The sequence below is a fragment of the Phyllobates terribilis genome, unplaced genomic scaffold (assembly GCF_046119375.1).
Source record: "Phyllobates terribilis strain yellow unplaced genomic scaffold, ASM4611937v1 Scaffold_971__1_contigs__length_502685, whole genome shotgun sequence".
NCBI classification, from domain to species: domain Eukaryota; kingdom Metazoa; phylum Chordata; class Amphibia; order Anura; family Dendrobatidae; genus Phyllobates; species Phyllobates terribilis.
This window is the reverse complement of record NW_027363731.1, coordinates 464,702-487,219: the sequence shown is the minus strand read 5'-3', so window position 1 is coordinate 487,219 and position 22,518 is coordinate 464,702. Positions and strand designations below refer to the sequence as shown.

At 41.8% G+C, this 22,518-nt stretch overlaps 14 non-coding genes across 14 annotated transcripts; all 14 read right to left on the bottom strand.

Annotated features, from left to right (window-relative positions):
* Window positions 1–125: 125 nt before the first annotated feature.
* On the bottom strand, window positions 126–198 carry TRNAT-CGU (transfer RNA threonine (anticodon CGU)). Its single transcript has one exon. It is a non-coding gene; the product is annotated as a tRNA-Thr (tRNA).
* A 1,623-nt stretch (window positions 199–1,821) lies between these two features.
* Window positions 1,822–1,894, bottom strand: TRNAT-CGU (transfer RNA threonine (anticodon CGU)). Its single transcript has one exon. It is a non-coding gene; the product is annotated as a tRNA-Thr (tRNA).
* A 1,623-nt stretch (window positions 1,895–3,517) lies between these two features.
* On the bottom strand, window positions 3,518–3,590 carry TRNAT-CGU (transfer RNA threonine (anticodon CGU)). The gene has a single exon. It is a non-coding gene; the product is annotated as a tRNA-Thr (tRNA).
* A 1,623-nt stretch (window positions 3,591–5,213) lies between these two features.
* TRNAT-CGU (transfer RNA threonine (anticodon CGU)) lies at window positions 5,214–5,286 on the bottom strand. Its single transcript has one exon. It is a non-coding gene; the product is annotated as a tRNA-Thr (tRNA).
* A 1,623-nt stretch (window positions 5,287–6,909) lies between these two features.
* TRNAT-CGU (transfer RNA threonine (anticodon CGU)) lies at window positions 6,910–6,982 on the bottom strand. The gene has a single exon. It is a non-coding gene; the product is annotated as a tRNA-Thr (tRNA).
* A 1,623-nt stretch (window positions 6,983–8,605) lies between these two features.
* TRNAT-CGU (transfer RNA threonine (anticodon CGU)) lies at window positions 8,606–8,678 on the bottom strand. Its single transcript has one exon. It is a non-coding gene; the product is annotated as a tRNA-Thr (tRNA).
* A 1,623-nt stretch (window positions 8,679–10,301) lies between these two features.
* TRNAT-CGU (transfer RNA threonine (anticodon CGU)) lies at window positions 10,302–10,374 on the bottom strand. Its single transcript has one exon. It is a non-coding gene; the product is annotated as a tRNA-Thr (tRNA).
* Window positions 10,375–11,997: 1,623 nt separating this feature from the next.
* TRNAT-CGU (transfer RNA threonine (anticodon CGU)) lies at window positions 11,998–12,070 on the bottom strand. Its single transcript has one exon. It is a non-coding gene; the product is annotated as a tRNA-Thr (tRNA).
* A 1,623-nt stretch (window positions 12,071–13,693) lies between these two features.
* TRNAT-CGU (transfer RNA threonine (anticodon CGU)) lies at window positions 13,694–13,766 on the bottom strand. The gene has a single exon. It is a non-coding gene; the product is annotated as a tRNA-Thr (tRNA).
* Window positions 13,767–15,389: 1,623 nt separating this feature from the next.
* TRNAT-CGU (transfer RNA threonine (anticodon CGU)) lies at window positions 15,390–15,462 on the bottom strand. Its single transcript has one exon. It is a non-coding gene; the product is annotated as a tRNA-Thr (tRNA).
* Window positions 15,463–17,085: 1,623 nt separating this feature from the next.
* Window positions 17,086–17,158, bottom strand: TRNAT-CGU (transfer RNA threonine (anticodon CGU)). Its single transcript has one exon. It is a non-coding gene; the product is annotated as a tRNA-Thr (tRNA).
* Window positions 17,159–18,781: 1,623 nt separating this feature from the next.
* TRNAT-CGU (transfer RNA threonine (anticodon CGU)) lies at window positions 18,782–18,854 on the bottom strand. The gene has a single exon. It is a non-coding gene; the product is annotated as a tRNA-Thr (tRNA).
* A 1,623-nt stretch (window positions 18,855–20,477) lies between these two features.
* TRNAT-CGU (transfer RNA threonine (anticodon CGU)) lies at window positions 20,478–20,550 on the bottom strand. The gene has a single exon. It is a non-coding gene; the product is annotated as a tRNA-Thr (tRNA).
* A 1,623-nt stretch (window positions 20,551–22,173) lies between these two features.
* TRNAT-CGU (transfer RNA threonine (anticodon CGU)) lies at window positions 22,174–22,246 on the bottom strand. Its single transcript has one exon. It is a non-coding gene; the product is annotated as a tRNA-Thr (tRNA).
* Between the last annotated feature and the right edge of the window lie 272 nt (window positions 22,247–22,518).

The following is a 22,518-nucleotide window of genomic DNA, read 5'->3' as shown; positions in this document are numbered from 1 at the left end:
TTTATCCCTGTCTGTCATTGGAGCTCCCCTTCCATCAATTGGTGATGTTTTGTTACTGAATGGAAAAGAGCTGTGACTCTCTAGCCAAGATAGTGGCAAAATCAGTTATGGAAACAAGGTACCAGTGCCCCATGTGAGAATCGAACTCACGACCTTCAGATTACGAGACTGACGCGCTACCTGCTGCGCTAACGAGGCAAGATGCATGCAATAATCTGCGGAAGTTGCTTGTGCAAAGCAGTACACCTCTTTTTTTTCATATTGTAAGTGAGCTGGCAGTACATCTTCTCCCGTATGGTCTAGCGCTTAGGATTCCTGGTTTTCACCCAGGTGGCCTGGGTTCGACTCCCGGTATGGAAACGCATCCTTTTCTACACCGTTGCCAACATTCAAAGACTGACGTGTGTTTTTAAAACAAACGTATTTCAGGTAGGATTTGTTTTTTTCAGGCAAAAATGCTGAACGCCCGCGTTTTGGCACTTCATTCTGACCCTTCACGCAAGATTCAATTTGGATTCGTAGCTCAACTCATTCTCAACCACCCCTTTTTACACCAAAGTGTCAAGAGACTCAACAACTCATGGGTCCTGTAAGTTATTTGGATTCCCATTTCCTTTCTAATGGAAAACGTTGTAGAATTGAATGGAAAAGTTCTAAGTTGGTGACAAAATCTCTCGAGTAAAGGAGGGAACAGTGCCCCGTGTGAGGCTCAAACTCACAACCTTCAGATTACGAGACTGACGCACTACCTACTGCGCTAACGAAGCAAGTTGCACCTGCAGATCTGCAGAAGTTTATTGTGCATAGCAGAAAACTTATTTTTTTCATAATGTCACTGAGACGTTAGCGCATCTTTTCCCATATGGTTTAGCGGTTAGGATTCCTGGTTCTCACCCAGGTGGCCCGGGTTCGACTCCCGGTATGGGAATGCACCTTTATCTTAGCTACTGCCACCATTCAAAGACTGACGCGTGTTTTTCAATCAAAAATGTTTCTGGTAGATTTTCACTTTGCAACAAAAATACTTAACATTGGCGATGCATTATGACTTTTGCAAAAGATTTCCTTTTGTTTCATAGCTTAAGCCTTTTTCAACTACACAGTTTTGCACAAAAGTGTCAAGGGACTCAACAAGCCATGTGTCCTGTCAGTCATTAGGGCTCCCATGTTCTTTCTAATCGGAAACAGTTTAGAACTGAATTGGAAAGTTCAGAGTTAGTGACAAAATCTCTTGAGAAAAGGAGGATGGCACTTGTGAGCAAAAAACTCATGATCTTCAAATTATTCAACTGACGTGCCAAAAACCTTGACCATGTAGCGTGTTTTAGCTCTTGTAATGTTTATGTTTTGTATTCAAAGCAAAACACTCTTTTTTTTTTTTTTTTTTTTTACACCTGTCTTGCTGTTTACTGTACTGCTTACACCATGTGGAGAAAGACTTAGTTAGTATTCCTGGTTGACTGGTTCAATTCCTGCTATGGGAGAGACTTTTTTTTGGGACTAGTGTCCACATTCCAAAGCCGACACGTGCCTTGCAGACAGAATCAGTTTAGGTTGGAACTGCTCTTTGCTGCCAAAAATGCAGACCACCAGATTTTTTGGATATTTATTTGCACAAAAGCTTATTTGATGTCATATCTCAAACCATTCATATCTCTCACTTTTAATTCCTGGGTGTTAAGGGACTCAACAAGCCTTTATCCCTGTCTGTCATTGGAGCTCCCCTTCCATCAATTGGTGATGTTTTGTTACTGAATGGAAAAGAGCTGTGACTCTCTAGCCAAGATAGTGGCAAAATCAGTTACGGAAACAAGGTACCAGTGCCCCATGTGAGAATCGAACTCACGACCTTCAGATTACGAGACTGACGCGCTACCTGCTGCGCTAACGAGGCAAGATGCATGCAATAATCTGCGGAAGTTGCTTGTGCAAAGCAGTACACCTCTTTTTTTTCATATTGTAAGTGAGCTGGCAGTACATCTTCTCCCGTATGGTCTAGCGCTTAGGATTCCTGGTTTTCACCCAGGTGGCCTGGGTTCGACTCCCGGTATGGAAACGCATCCTTTTCTACACCGTTGCCAACATTCAAAGACTGACGTGTGTTTTTAAAACAAACGTATTTCAGGTAGGATTTGTTTTTTTCAGGCAAAAATGCTGAACGCCCGCGTTTTGGCACTTCATTCTGACCCTTCACGCAAGATTCAATTTGGATTCGTAGCTCAACTCATTCTCAACCACCCCTTTTTACACCAAAGTGTCAAGAGACTCAACAACTCATGGGTCCTGTAAGTTATTTGGATTCCCATTTCCTTTCTAATGGAAAACGTTGTAGAATTGAATGGAAAAGTTCTAAGTTGGTGACAAAATCTCTCGAGTAAAGGAGGGAACAGTGCCCCGTGTGAGGCTCAAACTCACAACCTTCAGATTACGAGACTGACGCACTACCTACTGCGCTAACGAAGCAAGTTGCACCTGCAGATCTGCAGAAGTTTATTGTGCATAGCAGAAAACTTATTTTTTTCATAATGTCACTGAGACGTTAGCGCATCTTTTCCCATATGGTTTAGCGGTTAGGATTCCTGGTTCTCACCCAGGTGGCCCGGGTTCGACTCCCGGTATGGGAATGCACCTTTATCTTAGCTACTGCCACCATTCAAAGACTGACGCGTGTTTTTCAATCAAAAATGTTTCTGGTAGATTTTCACTTTGCAACAAAAATACTTAACATTGGCGATGCATTATGACTTTTGCAAAAGATTTCCTTTTGTTTCATAGCTTAAGCCTTTTTCAACTACACAGTTTTGCACAAAAGTGTCAAGGGACTCAACAAGCCATGTGTCCTGTCAGTCATTAGGGCTCCCATGTTCTTTCTAATCGGAAACAGTTTAGAACTGAATTGGAAAGTTCAGAGTTAGTGACAAAATCTCTTGAGAAAAGGAGGATGGCACTTGTGAGCAAAAAACTCATGATCTTCAAATTATTCAACTGACGTGCCAAAAACCTTGACCATGTAGCGTGTTTTAGCTCTTGTAATGTTTATGTTTTGTATTCAAAGCAAAACACTCTTTTTTTTTTTTTTTTTTTTTACACCTGTCTTGCTGTTTACTGTACTGCTTACACCATGTGGAGAAAGACTTAGTTAGTATTCCTGGTTGACTGGTTCAATTCCTGCTATGGGAGAGACTTTTTTTTGGGACTAGTGTCCACATTCCAAAGCCGACACGTGCCTTGCAGACAGAATCAGTTTAGGTTGGAACTGCTCTTTGCTGCCAAAAATGCAGACCACCAGATTTTTTGGATATTTATTTGCACAAAAGCTTATTTGATGTCATATCTCAAACCATTCATATCTCTCACTTTTAATTCCTGGGTGTTAAGGGACTCAACAAGCCTTTATCCCTGTCTGTCATTGGAGCTCCCCTTCCATCAATTGGTGATGTTTTGTTACTGAATGGAAAAGAGCTGTGACTCTCTAGCCAAGATAGTGGCAAAATCAGTTACGGAAACAAGGTACCAGTGCCCCATGTGAGAATCGAACTCACGACCTTCAGATTACGAGACTGACGCGCTACCTGCTGCGCTAACGAGGCAAGATGCATGCAATAATCTGCGGAAGTTGCTTGTGCAAAGCAGTACACCTCTTTTTTTTCATATTGTAAGTGAGCTGGCAGTACATCTTCTCCCGTATGGTCTAGCGCTTAGGATTCCTGGTTTTCACCCAGGTGGCCTGGGTTCGACTCCCGGTATGGAAACGCATCCTTTTCTACACCGTTGCCAACATTCAAAGACTGACGTGTGTTTTTAAAACAAACGTATTTCAGGTAGGATTTGTTTTTTTCAGGCAAAAATGCTGAACGCCCGCGTTTTGGCACTTCATTCTGACCCTTCACGCAAGATTCAATTTGGATTCGTAGCTCAACTCATTCTCAACCACCCCTTTTTACACCAAAGTGTCAAGAGACTCAACAACTCATGGGTCCTGTAAGTTATTTGGATTCCCATTTCCTTTCTAATGGAAAACGTTGTAGAATTGAATGGAAAAGTTCTAAGTTGGTGACAAAATCTCTCGAGAAAAGGAGGGAACAGTGCCCCGTGTGAGGCTCAAACTCACAACCTTCAGATTACGAGACTGACGCACTACCTACTGCGCTAACGAAGCAAGTTGCACCTGCAGATCTGCAGAAGTTTATTGTGCATAGCAGAAAACTTATTTTTTTCATAATGTCACTGAGACGTTAGCGCATCTTTTCCCATATGGTTTAGCGGTTAGGATTCCTGGTTCTCACCCAGGTGGCCCGGGTTCGACTCCCGGTATGGGAATGCACCTTTATCTTAGCTACTGCCACCATTCAAAGACTGACGCGTGTTTTTCAATCAAAAATGTTTCTGGTAGATTTTCACTTTGCAACAAAAATACTTAACATTGGCGATGCATTATGACTTTTGCAAAAGATTTCCTTTTGTTTCATAGCTTAAGCCTTTTTCAACTACACAGTTTTGCACAAAAGTGTCAAGGGACTCAACAAGCCATGTGTCCTGTCAGTCATTAGGGCTCCCATGTTCTTTCTAATCGGAAACAGTTTAGAACTGAATTGGAAAGTTCAGAGTTAGTGACAAAATCTCTTGAGAAAAGGAGGATGGCACTTGTGAGCAAAAAACTCATGATCTTCAAATTATTCAACTGACGTGCCAAAAACCTTGACCATGTAGCGTGTTTTAGCTCTTGTAATGTTTATGTTTTGTATTCAAAGCAAAACACTCTTTTTTTTTTTTTTTTTTTTTACACCTGTCTTGCTGTTTACTGTACTGCTTACACCATGTGGAGAAAGACTTAGTTAGTATTCCTGGTTGACTGGTTCAATTCCTGCTATGGGAGAGACTTTTTTTTGGGACTAGTGTCCACATTCCAAAGCCGACACGTGCCTTGCAGACAGAATCAGTTTAGGTTGGAACTGCTCTTTGCTGCCAAAAATGCAGACCACCAGATTTTTTGGATATTTATTTGCACAAAAGCTTATTTGATGTCATATCTCAAACCATTCATATCTCTCACTTTTAATTCCTGGGTGTTAAGGGACTCAACAAGCCTTTATCCCTGTCTGTCATTGGAGCTCCCCTTCCATCAATTGGTGATGTTTTGTTACTGAATGGAAAAGAGCTGTGACTCTCTAGCCAAGATAGTGGCAAAATCAGTTACGGAAACAAGGTACCAGTGCCCCATGTGAGAATCGAACTCACGACCTTCAGATTACGAGACTGACGCGCTACCTGCTGCGCTAACGAGGCAAGATGCATGCAATAATCTGCGGAAGTTGCTTGTGCAAAGCAGTACACCTCTTTTTTTTCATATTGTAAGTGAGCTGGCAGTACATCTTCTCCCGTATGGTCTAGCGCTTAGGATTCCTGGTTTTCACCCAGGTGGCCTGGGTTCGACTCCCGGTATGGAAACGCATCCTTTTCTACACCGTTGCCAACATTCAAAGACTGACGTGTGTTTTTAAAACAAACGTATTTCAGGTAGGATTTGTTTTTTTCAGGCAAAAATGCTGAACGCCCGCGTTTTGGCACTTCATTCTGACCCTTCACGCAAGATTCAATTTGGATTCGTAGCTCAACTCATTCTCAACCACCCCTTTTTACACCAAAGTGTCAAGAGACTCAACAACTCATGGGTCCTGTAAGTTATTTGGATTCCCATTTCCTTTCTAATGGAAAACGTTGTAGAATTGAATGGAAAAGTTCTAAGTTGGTGACAAAATCTCTCGAGAAAAGGAGGGAACAGTGCCCCGTGTGAGGCTCAAACTCACAACCTTCAGATTACGAGACTGACGCACTACCTACTGCGCTAACGAAGCAAGTTGCACCTGCAGATCTGCAGAAGTTTATTGTGCATAGCAGAAAACTTATTTTTTTCATAATGTCACTGAGACGTTAGCGCATCTTTTCCCATATGGTTTAGCGGTTAGGATTCCTGGTTCTCACCCAGGTGGCCCGGGTTCGACTCCCGGTATGGGAATGCACCTTTATCTTAGCTACTGCCACCATTCAAAGACTGACGCGTGTTTTTCAATCAAAAATGTTTCTGGTAGATTTTCACTTTGCAACAAAAATACTTAACATTGGCGATGCATTATGACTTTTGCAAAAGATTTCCTTTTGTTTCATAGCTTAAGCCTTTTTCAACTACACAGTTTTGCACAAAAGTGTCAAGGGACTCAACAAGCCATGTGTCCTGTCAGTCATTAGGGCTCCCATGTTCTTTCTAATCGGAAACAGTTTAGAACTGAATTGGAAAGTTCAGAGTTAGTGACAAAATCTCTTGAGAAAAGGAGGATGGCACTTGTGAGCAAAAAACTCATGATCTTCAAATTATTCAACTGACGTGCCAAAAACCTTGACCATGTAGCGTGTTTTAGCTCTTGTAATGTTTATGTTTTGTATTCAAAGCAAAACACTCTTTTTTTTTTTTTTTTTTTTTACACCTGTCTTGCTGTTTACTGTACTGCTTACACCATGTGGAGAAAGACTTAGTTAGTATTCCTGGTTGACTGGTTCAATTCCTGCTATGGGAGAGACTTTTTTTTGGGACTAGTGTCCACATTCCAAAGCCGACACGTGCCTTGCAGACAGAATCAGTTTAGGTTGGAACTGCTCTTTGCTGCCAAAAATGCAGACCACCAGATTTTTTGGATATTTATTTGCACAAAAGCTTATTTGATGTCATATCTCAAACCATTCATATCTCTCACTTTTAATTCCTGGGTGTTAAGGGACTCAACAAGCCTTTATCCCTGTCTGTCATTGGAGCTCCCCTTCCATCAATTGGTGATGTTTTGTTACTGAATGGAAAAGAGCTGTGACTCTCTAGCCAAGATAGTGGCAAAATCAGTTACGGAAACAAGGTACCAGTGCCCCATGTGAGAATCGAACTCACGACCTTCAGATTACGAGACTGACGCGCTACCTGCTGCGCTAACGAGGCAAGATGCATGCAATAATCTGCGGAAGTTGCTTGTGCAAAGCAGTACACCTCTTTTTTTTCATATTGTAAGTGAGCTGGCAGTACATCTTCTCCCGTATGGTCTAGCGCTTAGGATTCCTGGTTTTCACCCAGGTGGCCTGGGTTCGACTCCCGGTATGGAAACGCATCCTTTTCTACACCGTTGCCAACATTCAAAGACTGACGTGTGTTTTTAAAACAAACGTATTTCAGGTAGGATTTGTTTTTTTCAGGCAAAAATGCTGAACGCCCGCGTTTTGGCACTTCATTCTGACCCTTCACGCAAGATTCAATTTGGATTCGTAGCTCAACTCATTCTCAACCACCCCTTTTTACACCAAAGTGTCAAGAGACTCAACAACTCATGGGTCCTGTAAGTTATTTGGATTCCCATTTCCTTTCTAATGGAAAACGTTGTAGAATTGAATGGAAAAGTTCTAAGTTGGTGACAAAATCTCTCGAGAAAAGGAGGGAACAGTGCCCCGTGTGAGGCTCAAACTCACAACCTTCAGATTACGAGACTGACGCACTACCTACTGCGCTAACGAAGCAAGTTGCACCTGCAGATCTGCAGAAGTTTATTGTGCATAGCAGAAAACTTATTTTTTTCATAATGTCACTGAGACGTTAGCGCATCTTTTCCCATATGGTTTAGCGGTTAGGATTCCTGGTTCTCACCCAGGTGGCCCGGGTTCGACTCCCGGTATGGGAATGCACCTTTATCTTAGCTACTGCCACCATTCAAAGACTGACGCGTGTTTTTCAATCAAAAATGTTTCTGGTAGATTTTCACTTTGCAACAAAAATACTTAACATTGGCGATGCATTATGACTTTTGCAAAAGATTTCCTTTTGTTTCATAGCTTAAGCCTTTTTCAACTACACAGTTTTGCACAAAAGTGTCAAGGGACTCAACAAGCCATGTGTCCTGTCAGTCATTAGGGCTCCCATGTTCTTTCTAATCGGAAACAGTTTAGAACTGAATTGGAAAGTTCAGAGTTAGTGACAAAATCTCTTGAGAAAAGGAGGATGGCACTTGTGAGCAAAAAACTCATGATCTTCAAATTATTCAACTGACGTGCCAAAAACCTTGACCATGTAGCGTGTTTTAGCTCTTGTAATGTTTATGTTTTGTATTCAAAGCAAAACACTCTTTTTTTTTTTTTTTTTTTTTACACCTGTCTTGCTGTTTACTGTACTGCTTACACCATGTGGAGAAAGACTTAGTTAGTATTCCTGGTTGACTGGTTCAATTCCTGCTATGGGAGAGACTTTTTTTTGGGACTAGTGTCCACATTCCAAAGCCGACACGTGCCTTGCAGACAGAATCAGTTTAGGTTGGAACTGCTCTTTGCTGCCAAAAATGCAGACCACCAGATTTTTTGGATATTTATTTGCACAAAAGCTTATTTGATGTCATATCTCAAACCATTCATATCTCTCACTTTTAATTCCTGGGTGTTAAGGGACTCAACAAGCCTTTATCCCTGTCTGTCATTGGAGCTCCCCTTCCATCAATTGGTGATGTTTTGTTACTGAATGGAAAAGAGCTGTGACTCTCTAGCCAAGATAGTGGCAAAATCAGTTACGGAAACAAGGTACCAGTGCCCCATGTGAGAATCGAACTCACGACCTTCAGATTACGAGACTGACGCGCTACCTGCTGCGCTAACGAGGCAAGATGCATGCAATAATCTGCGGAAGTTGCTTGTGCAAAGCAGTACACCTCTTTTTTTTCATATTGTAAGTGAGCTGGCAGTACATCTTCTCCCGTATGGTCTAGCGCTTAGGATTCCTGGTTTTCACCCAGGTGGCCTGGGTTCGACTCCCGGTATGGAAACGCATCCTTTTCTACACCGTTGCCAACATTCAAAGACTGACGTGTGTTTTTAAAACAAACGTATTTCAGGTAGGATTTGTTTTTTTCAGGCAAAAATGCTGAACGCCCGCGTTTTCGCACTTCATTCTGACCCTTCACGCAAGATTCAATTTGGATTCGTAGCTCAACTCATTCTCAACCACCCCTTTTTACACCAAAGTGTCAAGAGACTCAACAACTCATGGGTCCTGTAAGTTATTTGGATTCCCATTTCCTTTCTAATGGAAAACGTTGTAGAATTGAATGGAAAAGTTCTAAGTTGGTGACAAAATCTCTCGAGAAAAGGAGGGAACAGTGCCCCGTGTGAGGCTCAAACTCACAACCTTCAGATTACGAGACTGACGCACTACCTACTGCGCTAACGAAGCAAGTTGCACCTGCAGATCTGCAGAAGTTTATTGTGCATAGCAGAAAACTTATTTTTTTCATAATGTCACTGAGACGTTAGCGCATCTTTTCCCATATGGTTTAGCGGTTAGGATTCCTGGTTCTCACCCAGGTGGCCCGGGTTCGACTCCCGGTATGGGAATGCACCTTTATCTTAGCTACTGCCACCATTCAAAGACTGACGCGTGTTTTTCAATCAAAAATGTTTCTGGTAGATTTTCACTTTGCAACAAAAATACTTAACATTGGCGATGCATTATGACTTTTGCAAAAGATTTCCTTTTGTTTCATAGCTTAAGCCTTTTTCAACTACACAGTTTTGCACAAAAGTGTCAAGGGACTCAACAAGCCATGTGTCCTGTCAGTCATTAGGGCTCCCATGTTCTTTCTAATCGGAAACAGTTTAGAACTGAATTGGAAAGTTCAGAGTTAGTGACAAAATCTCTTGAGAAAAGGAGGATGGCACTTGTGAGCAAAAAACTCATGATCTTCAAATTATTCAACTGACGTGCCAAAAACCTTGACCATGTAGCGTGTTTTAGCTCTTGTAATGTTTATGTTTTGTATTCAAAGCAAAACACTCTTTTTTTTTTTTTTTTTTTTTACACCTGTCTTGCTGTTTACTGTACTGCTTACACCATGTGGAGAAAGACTTAGTTAGTATTCCTGGTTGACTGGTTCAATTCCTGCTATGGGAGAGACTTTTTTTTGGGACTAGTGTCCACATTCCAAAGCCGACACGTGCCTTGCAGACAGAATCAGTTTAGGTTGGAACTGCTCTTTGCTGCCAAAAATGCAGACCACCAGATTTTTTGGATATTTATTTGCACAAAAGCTTATTTGATGTCATATCTCAAACCATTCATATCTCTCACTTTTAATTCCTGGGTGTTAAGGGACTCAACAAGCCTTTATCCCTGTCTGTCATTGGAGCTCCCCTTCCATCAATTGGTGATGTTTTGTTACTGAATGGAAAAGAGCTGTGACTCTCTAGCCAAGATAGTGGCAAAATCAGTTACGGAAACAAGGTACCAGTGCCCCATGTGAGAATCGAACTCACGACCTTCAGATTACGAGACTGACGCGCTACCTGCTGCGCTAACGAGGCAAGATGCATGCAATAATCTGCGGAAGTTGCTTGTGCAAAGCAGTACACCTCTTTTTTTTCATATTGTAAGTGAGCTGGCAGTACATCTTCTCCCGTATGGTCTAGCGCTTAGGATTCCTGGTTTTCACCCAGGTGGCCTGGGTTCGACTCCCGGTATGGAAACGCATCCTTTTCTACACCGTTGCCAACATTCAAAGACTGACGTGTGTTTTTAAAACAAACGTATTTCAGGTAGGATTTGTTTTTTTCAGGCAAAAATGCTGAACGCCCGCGTTTTGGCACTTCATTCTGACCCTTCACGCAAGATTCAATTTGGATTCGTAGCTCAACTCATTCTCAACCACCCCTTTTTACACCAAAGTGTCAAGAGACTCAACAACTCATGGGTCCTGTAAGTTATTTGGATTCCCATTTCCTTTCTAATGGAAAACGTTGTAGAATTGAATGGAAAAGTTCTAAGTTGGTGACAAAATCTCTCGAGAAAAGGAGGGAACAGTGCCCCGTGTGAGGCTCAAACTCACAACCTTCAGATTACGAGACTGACGCACTACCTACTGCGCTAACGAAGCAAGTTGCACCTGCAGATCTGCAGAAGTTTATTGTGCATAGCAGAAAACTTATTTTTTTCATAATGTCACTGAGACGTTAGCGCATCTTTTCCCATATGGTTTAGCGGTTAGGATTCCTGGTTCTCACCCAGGTGGCCCGGGTTCGACTCCCGGTATGGGAATGCACCTTTATCTTAGCTACTGCCACCATTCAAAGACTGACGCGTGTTTTTCAATCAAAAATGTTTCTGGTAGATTTTCACTTTGCAACAAAAATACTTAACATTGGCGATGCATTATGACTTTTGCAAAAGATTTCCTTTTGTTTCATAGCTTAAGCCTTTTTCAACTACACAGTTTTGCACAAAAGTGTCAAGGGACTCAACAAGCCATGTGTCCTGTCAGTCATTAGGGCTCCCATGTTCTTTCTAATCGGAAACAGTTTAGAACTGAATTGGAAAGTTCAGAGTTAGTGACAAAATCTCTTGAGAAAAGGAGGATGGCACTTGTGAGCAAAAAACTCATGATCTTCAAATTATTCAACTGACGTGCCAAAAACCTTGACCATGTAGCGTGTTTTAGCTCTTGTAATGTTTATGTTTTGTATTCAAAGCAAAACACTCTTTTTTTTTTTTTTTTTTTTTACACCTGTCTTGCTGTTTACTGTACTGCTTACACCATGTGGAGAAAGACTTAGTTAGTATTCCTGGTTGACTGGTTCAATTCCTGCTATGGGAGAGACTTTTTTTTGGGACTAGTGTCCACATTCCAAAGCCGACACGTGCCTTGCAGACAGAATCAGTTTAGGTTGGAACTGCTCTTTGCTGCCAAAAATGCAGACCACCAGATTTTTTGGATATTTATTTGCACAAAAGCTTATTTGATGTCATATCTCAAACCATTCATATCTCTCACTTTTAATTCCTGGGTGTTAAGGGACTCAACAAGCCTTTATCCCTGTCTGTCATTGGAGCTCCCCTTCCATCAATTGGTGATGTTTTGTTACTGAATGGAAAAGAGCTGTGACTCTCTAGCCAAGATAGTGGCAAAATCAGTTACGGAAACAAGGTACCAGTGCCCCATGTGAGAATCGAACTCACGACCTTCAGATTACGAGACTGACGCGCTACCTGCTGCGCTAACGAGGCAAGATGCATGCAATAATCTGCGGAAGTTGCTTGTGCAAAGCAGTACACCTCTTTTTTTTCATATTGTAAGTGAGCTGGCAGTACATCTTCTCCCGTATGGTCTAGCGCTTAGGATTCCTGGTTTTCACCCAGGTGGCCTGGGTTCGACTCCCGGTATGGAAACGCATCCTTTTCTACACCGTTGCCAACATTCAAAGACTGACGTGTGTTTTTAAAACAAACGTATTTCAGGTAGGATTTGTTTTTTTCAGGCAAAAATGCTGAACGCCCGCGTTTTGGCACTTCATTCTGACCCTTCACGCAAGATTCAATTTGGATTCGTAGCTCAACTCATTCTCAACCACCCCTTTTTACACCAAAGTGTCAAGAGACTCAACAACTCATGGGTCCTGTAAGTTATTTGGATTCCCATTTCCTTTCTAATGGAAAACGTTGTAGAATTGAATGGAAAAGTTCTAAGTTGGTGACAAAATCTCTCGAGAAAAGGAGGGAACAGTGCCCCGTGTGAGGCTCAAACTCACAACCTTCAGATTACGAGACTGACGCACTACCTACTGCGCTAACGAAGCAAGTTGCACCTGCAGATCTGCAGAAGTTTATTGTGCATAGCAGAAAACTTATTTTTTTCATAATGTCACTGAGACGTTAGCGCATCTTTTCCCATATGGTTTAGCGGTTAGGATTCCTGGTTCTCACCCAGGTGGCCCGGGTTCGACTCCCGGTATGGGAATGCACCTTTATCTTAGCTACTGCCACCATTCAAAGACTGACGCGTGTTTTTCAATCAAAAATGTTTCTGGTAGATTTTCACTTTGCAACAAAAATACTTAACATTGGCGATGCATTATGACTTTTGCAAAAGATTTCCTTTTGTTTCATAGCTTAAGCCTTTTTCAACTACACAGTTTTGCACAAAAGTGTCAAGGGACTCAACAAGCCATGTGTCCTGTCAGTCATTAGGGCTCCCATGTTCTTTCTAATCGGAAACAGTTTAGAACTGAATTGGAAAGTTCAGAGTTAGTGACAAAATCTCTTGAGAAAAGGAGGATGGCACTTGTGAGCAAAAAACTCATGATCTTCAAATTATTCAACTGACGTGCCAAAAACCTTGACCATGTAGCGTGTTTTAGCTCTTGTAATGTTTATGTTTTGTATTCAAAGCAAAACACTCTTTTTTTTTTTTTTTTTTTTTACACCTGTCTTGCTGTTTACTGTACTGCTTACACCATGTGGAGAAAGACTTAGTTAGTATTCCTGGTTGACTGGTTCAATTCCTGCTATGGGAGAGACTTTTTTTTGGGACTAGTGTCCACATTCCAAAGCCGACACGTGCCTTGCAGACAGAATCAGTTTAGGTTGGAACTGCTCTTTGCTGCCAAAAATGCAGACCACCAGATTTTTTGGATATTTATTTGCACAAAAGCTTATTTGATGTCATATCTCAAACCATTCATATCTCTCACTTTTAATTCCTGGGTGTTAAGGGACTCAACAAGCCTTTATCCCTGTCTGTCATTGGAGCTCCCCTTCCATCAATTGGTGATGTTTTGTTACTGAATGGAAAAGAGCTGTGACTCTCTAGCCAAGATAGTGGCAAAATCAGTTACGGAAACAAGGTACCAGTGCCCCATGTGAGAATCGAACTCACGACCTTCAGATTACGAGACTGACGCGCTACCTGCTGCGCTAACGAGGCAAGATGCATGCAATAATCTGCGGAAGTTGCTTGTGCAAAGCAGTACACCTCTTTTTTTTCATATTGTAAGTGAGCTGGCAGTACATCTTCTCCCGTATGGTCTAGCGCTTAGGATTCCTGGTTTTCACCCAGGTGGCCTGGGTTCGACTCCCGGTATGGAAACGCATCCTTTTCTACACCGTTGCCAACATTCAAAGACTGACGTGTGTTTTTAAAACAAACGTATTTCAGGTAGGATTTGTTTTTTTCAGGCAAAAATGCTGAACGCCCGCGTTTTCGCACTTCATTCTGACCCTTCACGCAAGATTCAATTTGGATTCGTAGCTCAACTCATTCTCAACCACCCCTTTTTACACCAAAGTGTCAAGAGACTCAACAACTCATGGGTCCTGTAAGTTATTTGGATTCCCATTTCCTTTCTAATGGAAAACGTTGTAGAATTGAATGGAAAAGTTCTAAGTTGGTGACAAAATCTCTCGAGAAAAGGAGGGAACAGTGCCCCGTGTGAGGCTCAAACTCACAACCTTCAGATTACGAGACTGACGCACTACCTACTGCGCTAACGAAGCAAGTTGCACCTGCAGATCTGCAGAAGTTTATTGTGCATAGCAGAAAACTTATTTTTTTCATAATGTCACTGAGACGTTAGCGCATCTTTTCCCATATGGTTTAGCGGTTAGGATTCCTGGTTCTCACCCAGGTGGCCCGGGTTCGACTCCCGGTATGGGAATGCACCTTTATCTTAGCTACTGCCACCATTCAAAGACTGACGCGTGTTTTTCAATCAAAAATGTTTCTGGTAGATTTTCACTTTGCAACAAAAATACTTAACATTGGCGATGCATTATGACTTTTGCAAAAGATTTCCTTTTGTTTCATAGCTTAAGCCTTTTTCAACTACACAGTTTTGCACAAAAGTGTCAAGGGACTCAACAAGCCATGTGTCCTGTCAGTCATTAGGGCTCCCATGTTCTTTCTAATCGGAAACAGTTTAGAACTGAATTGGAAAGTTCAGAGTTAGTGACAAAATCTCTTGAGAAAAGGAGGATGGCACTTGTGAGCAAAAAACTCATGATCTTCAAATTATTCAACTGACGTGCCAAAAACCTTGACCATGTAGCGTGTTTTAGCTCTTGTAATGTTTATGTTTTGTATTCAAAGCAAAACACTCTTTTTTTTTTTTTTTTTTTTTACACCTGTCTTGCTGTTTACTGTACTGCTTACACCATGTGGAGAAAGACTTAGTTAGTATTCCTGGTTGACTGGTTCAATTCCTGCTATGGGAGAGACTTTTTTTTGGGACTAGTGTCCACATTCCAAAGCCGACACGTGCCTTGCAGACAGAATCAGTTTAGGTTGGAACTGCTCTTTGCTGCCAAAAATGCAGACCACCAGATTTTTTGGATATTTATTTGCACAAAAGCTTATTTGATGTCATATCTCAAACCATTCATATCTCTCACTTTTAATTCCTGGGTGTTAAGGGACTCAACAAGCCTTTATCCCTGTCTGTCATTGGAGCTCCCCTTCCATCAATTGGTGATGTTTTGTTACTGAATGGAAAAGAGCTGTGACTCTCTAGCCAAGATAGTGGCAAAATCAGTTACGGAAACAAGGTACCAGTGCCCCATGTGAGAATCGAACTCACGACCTTCAGATTACGAGACTGACGCGCTACCTGCTGCGCTAACGAGGCAAGATGCATGCAATAATCTGCGGAAGTTGCTTGTGCAAAGCAGTACACCTCTTTTTTTTCATATTGTAAGTGAGCTGGCAGTACATCTTCTCCCGTATGGTCTAGCGCTTAGGATTCCTGGTTTTCACCCAGGTGGCCTGGGTTCGACTCCCGGTATGGAAACGCATCCTTTTCTACACCGTTGCCAACATTCAAAGACTGACGTGTGTTTTTAAAACAAACGTATTTCAGGTAGGATTTGTTTTTTTCAGGCAAAAATGCTGAACGCCCGCGTTTTGGCACTTCATTCTGACCCTTCACGCAAGATTCAATTTGGATTCGTAGCTCAACTCATTCTCAACCACCCCTTTTTACACCAAAGTGTCAAGAGACTCAACAACTCATGGGTCCTGTAAGTTATTTGGATTCCCATTTCCTTTCTAATGGAAAACGTTGTAGAATTGAATGGAAAAGTTCTAAGTTGGTGACAAAATCTCTCGAGAAAAGGAGGGAACAGTGCCCCGTGTGAGGCTCAAACTCACAACCTTCAGATTACGAGACTGACGCACTACCTACTGCGCTAACGAAGCAAGTTGCACCTGCAGATCTGCAGAAGTTTATTGTGCATAGCAGAAAACTTATTTTTTTCATAATGTCACTGAGACGTTAGCGCATCTTTTCCCATATGGTTTAGCGGTTAGGATTCCTGGTTCTCACCCAGGTGGCCCGGGTTCGACTCCCGGTATGGGAATGCACCTTTATCTTAGCTACTGCCACCATTCAAAGACTGACGCGTGTTTTTCAATCAAAAATGTTTCTGGTAGATTTTCACTTTGCAACAAAAATACTTAACATTGGCGATGCATTATGACTTTTGCAAAAGATTTCCTTTTGTTTCATAGCTTAAGCCTTTTTCAACTACACAGTTTTGCACAAAAGTGTCAAGGGACTCAACAAGCCATGTGTCCTGTCAGTCATTAGGGCTCCCATGTTCTTTCTAATCGGAAACAGTTTAGAACTGAATTGGAAAGTTCAGAGTTAGTGACAAAATCTCTTGAGAAAAGGAGGATGGCACTTGTGAGCAAAAAACTCATGATCTTCAAATTATTCAACTGACGTGCCAAAAACCTTGACCATGTAGCGTGTTTTAGCTCTTGTAATGTTTATGTTTTGTATTCAAAGCAAAACACTCTTTTTTTTTTTTTTTTTTTTTACACCTGTCTTGCTGTTTACTGTACTGCTTACACCATGTGGAGAAAGACTTAGTTAGTATTCCTGGTTGACTGGTTCAATTCCTGCTATGGGAGAGACTTTTTTTTGGGACTAGTGTCCACATTCCAAAGCCGACACGTGCCTTGCAGACAGAATCAGTTTAGGTTGGAACTGCTCTTTGCTGCCAAAAATGCAGACCACCAGATTTTTTGGATATTTATTTGCACAAAAGCTTATTTGATGTCATATCTCAAACCATTCATATCTCTCACTTTTAATTCCTGGGTGTTAAGGGACTCAACAAGCCTTTATCCCTGTCTGTCATTGGAGCTCCCCTTCCATCAATTGGTGATGTTTTGTTACTGAATGGAAAAGAGCTGTGACTCTCTAGCCAAGATAGTGGCAAAATCAGTTACGGAAACAAGGTACCAGTGCCCCATGTGAGAATCGAACTCACGACCTTCAGATTACGAGACTGACGCGCTACCTGCTGCGCTAACGAGGCAAGATGCATGCAATAATCTGCGGAAGTTGCTTGTGCAAAGCAGTACACCTCTTTTTTTTCATATTGTAAGTGAGCTGGCAGTACATCTTCTCCCGTATGGTCTAGCGCTTAGGATTCCTGGTTTTCACCCAGGTGGCCTGGGTTCGACTCCCGGTATGGAAACGCATCCTTTTCTACACCGTTGCCAACATTCAAAGACTGACGTGTGTTTTTAAAACAAACGTATTTCAGGTAGGATTTGTTTTTTTCAGGCAAAAATGCTGAACGCCCGCGTTTTCGCACTTCATTCTGACCCTTCACGCAAGATTCAATTTGGATTCGTAGCTCAACTCATTCTCAACCACCCCTTTTTACACCAAAGTGTCAAGAGACTCAACAACTCATGGGTCCTGTAAGTTATTTGGATTCCCATTTCCTTTCTAATGGAAAACGTTGTAGAATTGAATGGAAAAGTTCTAAGTTGGTGACAAAATCTCTCGAGAAAAGGAGGGAACAGTGCCCCGTGTGAGGCTCAAACTCACAACCTTCAGATTACGAGACTGACGCACTACCTACTGCGCTAACGAAGCAAGTTGCACCTGCAGATCTGCAGAAGTTTATTGTGCATAGCAGAAAACTTATTTTTTTCATAATGTCACTGAGACGTTAGCGCATCTTTTCCCATATGGTTTAGCGGTTAGGATTCCTGGTTCTCACCCAGGTGGCCCGGGTTCGACTCCCGGTATGGGAATGCACCTTTATCTTAGCTACTGCCACCATTCAAAGACTGACGCGTGTTTTTCAATCAAAAATGTTTCTGGTAGATTTTCACTTTGCAACAAAAATACTTAACATTGGCGATGCATTATGACTTTTGCAAAAGATTTCCTTTTGTTTCATAGCTTAAGCCTTTTTCAACTACACAGTTTTGCACAAAAGTGTCAAGGGACTCAACAAGCCATGTGTCCTGTCAGTCATTAGGGCTCCCATGTTCTTTCTAATCGGAAACAGTTTAGAACTGAATTGGAAAGTTCAGAGTTAGTGACAAAATCTCTTGAGAAAAGGAGGATGGCACTTGTGAGCAAAAAACTCATGATCTTCAAATTATTCAACTGACGTGCCAAAAACCTTGACCATGTAGCGTGTTTTAGCTCTTGTAATGTTTATGTTTTGTATTCAAAGCAAAACACTCTTTTTTTTTTTTTTTTTTTTTACACCTGTCTTGCTGTTTACTGTACTGCTTACACCATGTGGAGAAAGACTTAGTTAGTATTCCTGGTTGACTGGTTCAATTCCTGCTATGGGAGAGACTTTTTTTTGGGACTAGTGTCCACATTCCAAAGCCGACACGTGCCTTGCAGACAGAATCAGTTTAGGTTGGAACTGCTCTTTGCTGCCAAAAATGCAGACCACCAGATTTTTTGGATATTTATTTGCACAAAAGCTTATTTGATGTCATATCTCAAACCATTCATATCTCTCACTTTTAATTCCTGGGTGTTAAGGGACTCAACAAGCCTTTATCCCTGTCTGTCATTGGAGCTCCCCTTCCATCAATTGGTGATGTTTTGTTACTGAATGGAAAAGAGCTGTGACTCTCTAGCCAAGATAGTGGCAAAATCAGTTACGGAAACAAGGTACCAGTGCCCCATGTGAGAATCGAACTCACGACCTTCAGATTACGAGACTGACGCGCTACCTGCTGCGCTAACGAGGCAAGATGCATGTAATAATCTGCGGAAGTTGCTTGTGCAAAGCAGTACACCTCTTTTTTTTCATATTGTAAGTGAGCTGGCAGTACATCTTCTCCCGTATGGTCTAGCGCTTAGGATTCCTGGTTTTCACCCAGGTGGCCTGGGTTCGACTCCCGGTATGGAAACGCATCCTTTTCTACACCGTTGCCAACATTCAAAGACTGACGTGTGTTTTTAAAACAAACGTATTTCAGGTAGGATTTGTTTTTTTCAGGCAAAAATGCTGAACGCCCGCGTTTTGGCACTTCATTCTGACCCTTCACGCAAGATTCAATTTGGATTCGTAGCTCAACTCATTCTCAACCACCCCTTTTTACACCAAAGTGTCAAGAGACTCAACAACTCATGGGTCCTGTAAGTTATTTGGATTCCCATTTCCTTTCTAATGGAAAACGTTGTAGAATTGAATGGAAAAGTTCTAAGTTGGTGACAAAATCTCTCGAGAAAAGGAGGGAACAGTGCCCCGTGTGAGGCTCAAACTCACAACCTTCAGATTACGAGACTGACGCACTACCTACTGCGCTAACGAAGCAAGTTGCACCTGCAGATCTGCAGAAGTTTATTGTGCATAGCAGAAAACTTATTTTTTTCATAATGTCACTGAGACGTTAGCGCATCTTTTCCCATATGGTTTAGCGGTTAGGATTCCTGGTTCTCACCCAGGTGGCCCGGGTTCGACTCCCGGTATGGGAATGCACCTTTATCTTAGCTACTGCCACCATTCAAAGACTGACGCGTGTTTTTCAATCAAAAATGTTTCTGGTAGATTTTCACTTTGCAACAAAAATACTTAACATTGGCGATGCATTATGACTTTTGCAAAAGATTTCCTTTTGTTTCATAGCTTAAGCCTTTTTCAACTACACAGTTTTGCACAAAAGTGTCAAGGGACTCAACAAGCCATGTGTCCTGTCAGTCATTAGGGCTCCCATGTTCTTTCTAATCGGAAACAGTTTAGAACTGAATTGGAAAGTTCAGAGTTAGTGACAAAATCTCTTGAGAAAAGGAGGATGGCACTTGTGAGCAAAAAACTCATGATCTTCAAATTATTCAACTGACGTGCCAAAAACCTTGACCATGTAGCGTGTTTTAGCTCTTGTAATGTTTATGTTTTGTATTCAAAGCAAAACACTCTTTTTTTTTTTTTTTTTTTTTACACCTGTCTTGCTGTTTGCTGTACTGCTTACACCATGTGGAGAAAGACTTAGTTAGTATTCCTGGTTGACTGGTTCAATTCCTGCTATGGGAGAGACTTTTTTTTGGGACTAGTGTCCACATTCCAAAGCCGACACGTGCCTTGCAGACAGAATCAGTTTAGGTTGGAACTGCTCTTTGCTGCCAAAAATGCAGACCACCAGATTTTTTGGATATTTATTTGCACAAAAGCTTATTTGATGTCATATCTCAAACCATTCATATCTCTCACTTTTAATTCCTGGGTGTTAAGGGACTCAACAAGCCTTTATCCCTGTCTGTCATTGGAGCTCCCCTTCCATCAATTGGTGATGTTTTGTTACTGAATGGAAAAGAGCTGTGACTCTCTAGCCAAGATAGTGGCAAAATCAGTTACGGAAACAAGGTACCAGTGCCCCATGTGAGAATCGAACTCACGACCTTCAGATTACGAGACTGACGCGCTACCTGCTGCGCTAACGAGGCAAGATGCATGTAATAATCTGCGGAAGTTGCTTGTGCAAAGCAGTACACCTCTTTTTTTTCATATTGTAAGTGAGCTGGCAGTACATCTTCTCCCGTATGGTCTAGCGCTTAGGATTCCTGGTTTTCACCCAGGTGGCCTGGGTTCGACTCCCGGTATGGAAACGCATCCTTTTCTACACCGTTGCCAACATTCAAAGACTGACGTGTGTTTTTAAAACAAACGTATTTCAGGTAGGATTTGTTTTTTTCAGGCAAAAATGCTGAACGCCCGCGTTTTGGCACTTCATTCTGACCCTTCACGCAAGATTCAATTTGGATTCGTAGCTCAACTCATTCTCAACCACCCCTTTTTACACCAAAGTGTCAAGAGACTCAACAACTCATGGGTCCTGTAAGTTATTTGGATTCCCATTTCCTTTCTAATGGAAAACGTTGTAGAATTGAATGGAAAAGTTCTAAGTTGGTGACAAAATCTCTCGAGAAAAGGAGGGAACAGTGCCCCGTGTGAGGCTCAAACTCACAACCTTCAGATTACGAGACTGACGCACTACCTACTGCGCTAACGAAGCAAGTTGCACCTGCAGATCTGCAGAAGTTTATTGTGCATAGCAGAAAACTTATTTTTTTCATAATGTCACTGAGACGTTAGCGCATCTTTTCCCATATGGTTTAGCGGTTAGGATTCCTGGTTCTCACCCAGGTGGCCCGGGTTCGACTCCCGGTATGGGAATGCACCTTTATCTTAGCTACTGCCACCATTCAAAGACTGACGCGTGTTTTTCAATCAAAAATGTTTCTGGTAGATTTTCACTTTGCAACAAAAATACTTAACATTGGCGATGCATTATGACTTTTGCAAAAGATTTCCTTTTGTTTCATAGCTTAAGCCTTTTTCAACTACACAGTTTTGCACAAAAGTGTCAAGGGACTCAACAAGCCATGTGTCCTGTCAGTCATTAGGGCTCCCATGTTCTTTCTAATCGGAAACAGTTTAGAACTGAATTGGAAAGTTCAGAGTTAGTGACAAAATCTCTTGAGAAAAGGAGGATGGCACTTGTGAGCAAAAAACTCATGATCTTCAAATTATTCAACTGACGTGCCAAAAACCTTGACCATGTAGCGTGTTTTAGCTCTTGTAATGTTTATGTTTTGTATTCAAAGCAAAACACTCTTTTTTTTTTTTTTTTTTTTTACACCTGTCTTGCTGTTTGCTGTACTGCTTACACCATGTGGAGAAAGACTTAGTTAGTATTCCTGGTTGACTGGTTCAATTCCTGCTATGGGAGAGACTTTTTTTTGGGACTAGTGTCCACATTCCAAAGCCGACACGTGCCTTGCAGACAGAATCAGTTTAGGTTGGAACTGCTCTTTGCTGCCAAAAATGCAGACCACCAGATTTTTTGGATATTTATTTGCACAAAAGCTTATTTGATGTCATATCTCAAACCATTCATATCTCTCACTTTTAATTCCTGGGTGTTAAGGGACTCAACAAGCCTTTATCCCTGTCTGTCATTGGAGCTCCCCTTCCATCAATTGGTGATGTTTTGTTACTGAATGGAAAAGAGCTGTGACTCTCTAGCCAAGATAGTGGCAAAATCAGTTACGGAAACAAGGTACCAGTGCCCCATGTGAGAATCGAACTCACGACCTTCAGATTACGAGACTGACGCGCTACCTGCTGCGCTAACGAGGCAAGATGCATGTAATAATCTGCGGAAGTTGCTTGTGCAAAGCAGTACACCTCTTTTTTTTCATATTGTAAGTGAGCTGGCAGTACATCTTCTCCCGTATGGTCTAGCGCTTAGGATTCCTGGTTTTCACCCAGGTGGCCTGGGTTCGACTCCCGGTATGGAAACGCATCCTTTTCTACACCGTTGCCAACATTCAAAGACTGACGTGTGTTTTTAAAACAAACGTATTTCAGGTAGGATTTGTTTTTTTCAGGCAAAAATGCTGAACGCCCGC